The following is an 8,097-nucleotide window of genomic DNA, read 5'->3' as shown; positions in this document are numbered from 1 at the left end:
TCTAGGCATCCGTATCTATCGAGATAGATCACGACGGATGTTATCTCTCGATCGGGGAGTCTTACATAGACAAAGTCCTAGAGAGATTCAGCATGACTAACTCCAAGAAGGGGTTTCTTCCCATGGCTCTAAGGGTGCATTTGAGCAAGTCTCAGTCACCAGAGACACCGGAAGAGAAATAGCGCATGACACGGATTCCTTATGCCTCGGCTATAGGATCAATCATGTATGCCATGATATGCACACGTCCGGATGTGGCATATGCATTGAGTATGACAAGTCGATTCCAACAAAGATCCGGTGAATCACATTGGATGGCTATCAAGAACATTCTTAAGTACCTACGGAGGACTAAAGATTGGGCATTGACTTATGGAGGCGATCAAAAGCTATGCGCAACCGATTCTGCAGATGCTAGCTTCCAAACGGATCGGGATGACTCTAAATCTCGATGCTGGATTCGTTTTTACTCTTATGGCGCTGCGATCACCGGAAGAGTTCCAAACAAACTGTTATAGCAGATTCTACGACTGAGTCCGAGTACTATGCCGCGTCTGAAGCTACAAAGGAAGCGATATGGATGCGTCAATTCTTACAAGGACTATCTATAGTGCCTAGTTCGAATGACCCGATCACCATCTATTGCGACAATAGAGGTGCCATCTTCCAAGCTAAGGAGCCAAAGTCTAGCAACAAGTCTAGACATGTACAACGGAAAGCTCATCTAATCCGAGATTACGTGGAGCAAAAGGAAGTAGTGATAGAAAAGATTGCTACAGATGATAACATAGCAGATCCTCTCACTAAACCATTACGACAAGATAAGCATGAAGGGCATGTTAATTCCATGGGAATTAAACGTGTTCCTAAGTTGTAGTACTCTTTTATGGATTAGATTCATCCTCTTTTGTACTCTATACGACATCATCGTTTTGATATTTTATATATATTTTGTTTTTCATGTGGATTTGTACGACAAATTTTGAACACCACAAAGTGAACTGAACAAACATTATATTTTATGGTCCTTAATTACCCACGTGAGCTGATAACTCAAGGTAATTATTTTGTGACGTTGGTTGATGGTGGGTTCAACGAGCCATAAGTCAATAGGTTGACTGACCAATCACAGAGGCGATTTATACGGATATCTCGTAGGACACAATTGTGACATCAACGTGGAGTCCTAAATGTTTTACAACATTCGGTGCCCGGTCGTGGATAGGACCTCCATGGTGATCCTAAGAGTCGATTCTTTTGACTATCGACTGTCTCTTGAGACTAAGGCAGATTTTGGGTGACTTTGGTTTCTTTCTCACGGTCATCCATAACAGGCGGCCAAGTAGATTGTTTCTGGGTCATTTCATGCTGTGCTTAGATCGGAAGGATTTCGAGTTGAAGGAAATATTCAGCCTTTATCAGGTACTCGGAAGGATTGTGACTTTGGTTTATGACCATGTTTCACATATTAAATTTACGTTATAATCCTTAAATTTAATGGGTTTTATACGGATATTACCCTTCAATGTGATGCGTATCAATGTGTATGGAAAAGTCTAGAGTTGGTGAATAAATTGTGGCGATGAGTGATCAGAGGTAAGCCAATTAATTGTTCCACAATGGTTGCGTATGTGATAATGGCTGTCTTGTAAATGTTGCTTAAAGGTAAGTATATTATGATTAGCGGAACATGTAATAATGTAATACATAAGTTAAAACTTGTGGGTACTATGGTTAAATAGTTACATATGTTTAAGGTGACATGTGGATTGTGCTATAGTAAAAGTAAGGTATGTAGGTAGAAGTAACGACAAGTTGATGATGTATGTGCAAAAGAATTTGTGTTGGTGTGTGTTAATATGGTAGAAGTAAGCTCTAATAGTGATGAGCCGGTTGCACGGAACTCCGAACGATGTTATTTATTTTGCAGGAACAATGAAAAATATGATTTCGTCTTCACTTTTGGAAACTCGACCGAGTAGAGAACTGTACTCGACCGAGTAGACCATACTCGGCCGAGTATAAAGCTGCTCGACCGACTGTCCGTTTGGTGAAAATTAAAATCGCTACTGTCCTTGAAAACTCGACCGAGCAAGAAGGATACTCGACCGAGTAGTTGACACTCGGCCGAGTATGCCCAACACTCGACCGAGTATTGCTTTATCGGGACTTAAGTGGGTTATACAAAAACCCTATTCTCGTCCCATTCTTTCTTATTTCCGCCTCCCATCTTCATATTCCTCTCTCTCTAAAACTCCATACCCTACCTTTCTCAAGCTTTTTGGGTCAATCCTTGGTGATTAATTCATTCTCCCTTGCTATAAACCAATCCAAGGTAAGGTTTTAATTCGATTTCTCTCTTTGTTTTCAAAGTTATGGTATGATTTCAGCTATACTTCGAATTTTCATTTTGGGCAACTGAAATTGAGTCTTTATCTTGTTATTTGTTGGATTTAGTCGTATATAAACCTCGTGTATGCCATTGTTTAAGCAATTTCATGGTTTAAAATTTGATTTCTGTATTCTAGGGTTGCTAAAAACGGAACATTTTATGTTTGTTGTTTATCCTTTGGTTTGAGACTACTTGAAGTTTGTAACCATATAATTTGTAAGGTATTTGGTGATTTTCTGATAAAATTTAACTTAAAAGATCGTTTCAAAATCTGTTTACAATTGAAAACAGTCCGTCTTTTTGCGATAAGAGTTGGTGTGTCCATCCCCTGTTAAAGCTTGCTCTTTTGCAGCATGGTGAAAACCAGAGGCCTACCCAACAAAAGAACTCGTGCTAATGTCCAGCTTCAGACGGGTCAGTCAAGCAGTGAACCTGTAGTTCCACCGGTGGAGGCACATCCATCGGTAATTTTCTCTGATTTCAATCAACGTAAGGCTTTTGTGGCCCTTATGCGTCGTCCTTTCCGTCCCACCCGCTGTATTAATCCTGGTATTCTTGAGACTTTAGGGATCAAAGAGGACATAATTCATATCTTTCGGATTTTGGGTATGGAGGGGTTATATCACCTGAGGAAGAAATCTTACCCCCACTTGACCTTGGAGTTTTTGAGCTCCTATGTTTATGACAAGAAGGGAAAGACCGTCTCTTTTTGCCTCATGAATGAGGATCATGAGCTTACCCTAGACGAGTTTGCCGACCATTTGGGTCTAGAGGCCGAGGGGGAAGGGTACCTTAGTGATGTGGCCAAGAACAGCGGTGCCCCTCTTTACCTTCTATACTTGACTGGCCGACCTAATCCTAGCGCCAGTTCCATGCTAATTAACGATGTTCAGCATGTTGTTCTCCGTATGTTCTTGAGGATGATGACCTGCCTGTTATATGCGAGGGACGATGTGAGTAAGCTTAATTCTCACGAGGTCATGTTGCTTATGTCTTACCTTAACCTACACCGTCAGAAACCGTTCTATTACAAGGCTCTAGGGGTGGTGTGCTTTAGTCTTGAGCGTATGGCACAGTCCGATACCCGACACATTGCTTGCGCGACCATAGTGACCCGCCTAGATCAGCGCCTAACAGATTTTGAGGCCCAACCTCCTGTGGGGGATGAGTGTGTAGAGATTGCGCCTACCATGGACGCTTAGTATTGGCCTCAGAACAGATGGTTGAGGAAGATGGATGACGGGTCTTATTCCTGGAGGGTGAGGGGATCTATGTGGATTGTGCTTCCAGACCCAGCCCATCTCCCTGTTGTTGACCACTTGGCTGAGTGGGAGCCTTGTGCCATTCCTAGGCCTGAGCCCCAGACCTACCTAATTGACCCAAGGATTCTCTTGGACCTACCTGAGCCTGTCACCGTGCCCGAGGGACAGCAGCAGGCACCTGACTTCTACCCTTACCAGTACTAGCCCTATCCCACAGTGCACGACCTCAGGATGCAGCCGAGTGACCTGGCTGAGCGGATCTCCACTACTTTGGTGCTCCGCAACATGCATGAGATGGCCCATAACCAGGGCATAAGGACACAGCTAGCACGGCTGTGCATGCAGTGGAGAGGACCGGGAGTGGACACGGGAGTATTCCACGGCTACGGAGTTGATCCGAGTTCTTGGAGGCCACCGGAGGAGACGAGTTTGGGCGCCTCGCGGGACCGTGGGGAACCAACTACGGCAGCCAGCTCGGAGGATTACTCGGCGCGTAGGCTTTCCGGGAGCGGGCGGTTCGAGTGCGGTACTTACAGTGCGGTGGTGACGATGACATGGAGGAGGGTCCTGGTTATTGATCTTGTGTTGTTATATTGTTTGGATTGACTTCTTTGGTGTCAGATTTATTTCTTTTGTGTTGGATTATTACTTTTGCGTTAGATGTTCGCTTTCGGGATTTATTATTTACTGTTGGATGACTGTACTCGGCTATAAGGCCGTTATTCACTTAACTTATCGTGTGGAGACGTGTTGGATTTCGTTATGTTAGGAATTAGTTATGTTTGGTATCGTTGTGGAGAGTTTGGTTGCAGGTTAATTTGTGAATGCTCTACGTGATGGCGTCAAAATCCCTCTGCCTGTCATAACTCGACCGAGTATACCCACTACTCAACCGAGTAGAGCTTACTCGGCCGAGTATACAAATATACTCGACCGAGTAGAGCTTACTCGACCGAGTAGCCATTCATACTCGGCCGATTATTGCTGATACAGAGACCATGACGTGTGATAATTACGAATCGAAAGAGTTATGTGAATACTTGTATGAATGAGTCTGTAGGTGCCTTATATTGTTGTTTGTGTAATCAATTGTCCAAAAGATGGACTATGATCATGTCCCAGGTATGCGATTGCTTGGATAACATATTAATTTGTGAACGTTTAGTTATATAGCATTGGTTAATATCCAGGAACTTAAATTGTTCAAGGTGATACATGAGCCTTTAAACAATATAGGAATGTAACACTATACCCAGACGATATTGTAGCTGTCACCAGTCTTATACGTGTATATGTTTGGTTACAGTTATAATCGCTCCAACTGGATGAGTGAAACTAGTGGTCGGTACATGTCTAACCTAAAAGCTTATGAATAAAGCTGCTATCATTTGCTAACCCCATATTTGGATTTATATACACTACTTAATTGCGGAAACATTATGTCTCTATGAGTCACAAGCGTGTATGTCATAAAGTAAGTTGTGCAACAAGAGTTTATGGGTAATGTCACAGTCATGATGTGTGCGTTGGCTTTGGGTACGGGAAGTAGCTAGCGGTGAACTTCGGGGACGAAGTTCTTTTTAAGGGGGAAAGAGTAATGTCGCGAGGACAAATGATGAAATTATGCCCATAATACTTGAAATACTTGAACCACTCCTACGTTGGTATTTGGAATCACACTATGTTAGACGTTTTTGAAGTTCATTACGTTTCTTTGAAGTTGTATCTATGTATATTGTAGGTAGCTTGAACGTGCAATCCTGTATGGGTGTGTACGATGTGTACTTTTGGTAGTCGTTGTTTTGCTTTCACCGGATTAGTATACGAAAAACATGTGGTATGGGATTTGAACGTACCTTGCTGTGAGTCTATGATGGAGTATCCTTACCGTATATTTTGTACGTGGTAACTGTGGTGGTATGATTGTTGGTTGAATAATGTGATATGGTGGTAGTATCGAGTACGGCCGGAGTTCGTATGTCTTTGTGTGTGTGGATTGTGTTTCGTGGCCTGTTGTTGATATCGTGGAGACGGAACTTTGGGGACGAAGTTCTTTTTAAGGGGGGAAGACTGTAATACCCAGGGTATTTAAGGACCTTGTTGACTGACTCTGTTGACCAAGACCGACCTTGGGGAGGAATGGGGGAAGGACCAGACTTACAACACATATTTGATAGGATGACTTACTCGACCTAGCAGAGGCTACTCGGCCAAGTATCTTCAATACTCGACCGAGTAGAGCCTACTCGGCCGAGTACTCTGGTACTCGACCGAGTATGGCTGCTGTTGACGCCTTAATATAAAACGCAAGTTCGCGAGATTTATTTCATTTTCCCATTTTCTCGACAGTTCCTCTTTCTCTAACCCTAGCCTGCCTCCCTCTCCTATCACCCATTTCTACACACTCTCATGAGTATAGGTTAAACCTTCACCAAGGTAAGGACGGGATTCACTTAGGAAGGATGGCGTGCGTGGTTGTCGTCTGTGTCGCCGTCGGGGCGTGTGATAGGTAAGTTTCGGCCTTGTCTTTCTTTTGGGTAGTTCGTTGAGGATAGTTATGTAATAGGAATTGTTATCGTTGTAGGATGCGTACCGGAATCCTACTTGGATGTTATAGATGTCTCCCATGGTTGTGTCGAGGTGGGTTTTCCTACTCAGTACCGTTAATTGATTGTGACTGTTATTGTTTCATATCTTTTGTTATCTGCTGATCATCGATGTTTGAGCGTTGTGGTGACGATGTTGGTGTAGAGGTAGTGACAGCTGGGGTGCTCTGTATGTTGTGATTGCGGTGGAGTCACTTGCGGGAGTGGCTTCACACCCTAGTTCGCCCTCCGTGGAACCCGTCACGGGAGGGGATGTGCACATTAAGGGACAGGGAATGTTAGTCGCTCGTTCATGAGCTGGACTAGGTGGGATGGGATGCGGTCACCCACTGGCGGCGAGGATTACCTGTTGCGATGGGTAATCTGGCAGGGCTAAACACTTCGGTGTGTAGTCGGTTACTGTGCGAGATCGGGAGACTGGGTTAGAGGATGATCAACTGGTTACATTGTTTACCTGTTTTACATTTGATTAGTCGGTACTGGCCCCGTGTTGTTTTGTGGTATCTGCGGTGATCCATTCGGGGATGGTGAGCAGTTGGCTTAGCAGGTACTGTTGATTGTGGCTGCTAGGATTGGAGGGATCGAGTCATCACGCTACCAGTCTAGAAGTGTTGTGTCATGAGTGTAATAGTTTTATCTTTGGTATAAATAGTTTGTATTGAGTCGTATTGTATAAGGTACATTAATATTTTATAATTGTTCTTTTATTGTCTGATTTGATCTACTTCCTCGAGAAAACCGAGATGGTGACACCATCATACACTGGAATGGTCCTTGGTAAGGCGTCCTGGTGTGCGGGAGTGTTACAACCGCCGACTCGACCGAGTGCCGGTCGAGTCTTGATTACGCGAGAAGCTTGGTTGGTGCGTGTCACTTTTGAACCTTATCTTTTCAGATTTCTCACCTAAATTCGCTCTAACCTTATCCCACCACTCTCTAAACTCCCTAAAACCTCTTTCAAACATCCACCAACTTATCCTCTCAAAACCTAGCAACCACAGTTAAAGGATTCTTGCCATCTTTTCTTCCTTGTTCATCCACTTTGTTTGTAAGTCAATTTATATTCATTTCCCTTAATCTTGTATTAGTAACCTTATCTTAGTAGTTTATCCTATAATTAATTAGGTTATGAGAAAATAAGATGGGAAATTAAGGGGTTTAATTAGTATGTTTGTCATAGTAGATTATGGTAATGAATGTAGTAATTAATTGGAAAAATTACAAATAACCACCCTCTTTTACCGATTTTTTAAAAATTACCACCTCATATTTGCTTTTTTTACAAATAACCCCCAAACTTTAGAGTATATTCCCTAATCGTCCCCGTATTTCTTCCCCCGTGCATCGTTTTCCTTATTTCTCGACTTGTTAAGTGACAATTTTTGCAAAATACCAAAACTATCCTCATCTATTCATTACCGAGTACTCTACCACATAACACACTGATTATGATTTAAGTTTACCCACATATACATTTCCTTCATTTTACTTTAACCCTAAATCCCAAACACCTAATTGCATCCCCAATTCAATTCGATAATTTGGGGTATTCATCTTCACTTTCCCTAATTCAATCAATCCATCACTGATGAACCATAATTCAATCGATTAATCGACCACCTAAAACAAACCATGGAAGTTAGAAACTAAATACATTCAACAATCTGAATAATATTGGTCTCCAAAAATCAATCGAAAATGCAAGTATACATTCGATGACCAATAAATCTTATCATGGGCATCCATCACTTGAAGATTCCCGTCATCCGAGATGTTGAAGAGGGCAGATAAGTATTTTACTAGATTGTCTCTGTTGGTCACCTAAACAACCTCCAAA

Source organism: Silene latifolia, chromosome Y (genome assembly GCF_048544455.1).
Source record: "Silene latifolia isolate original U9 population chromosome Y, ASM4854445v1, whole genome shotgun sequence".
In the NCBI taxonomy this organism is placed as follows: domain Eukaryota; kingdom Viridiplantae; phylum Streptophyta; class Magnoliopsida; order Caryophyllales; family Caryophyllaceae; genus Silene; species Silene latifolia.
The sequence above is the reverse complement of the archived record's forward strand: the minus strand, read 5'-3'. Positions refer to the sequence as shown.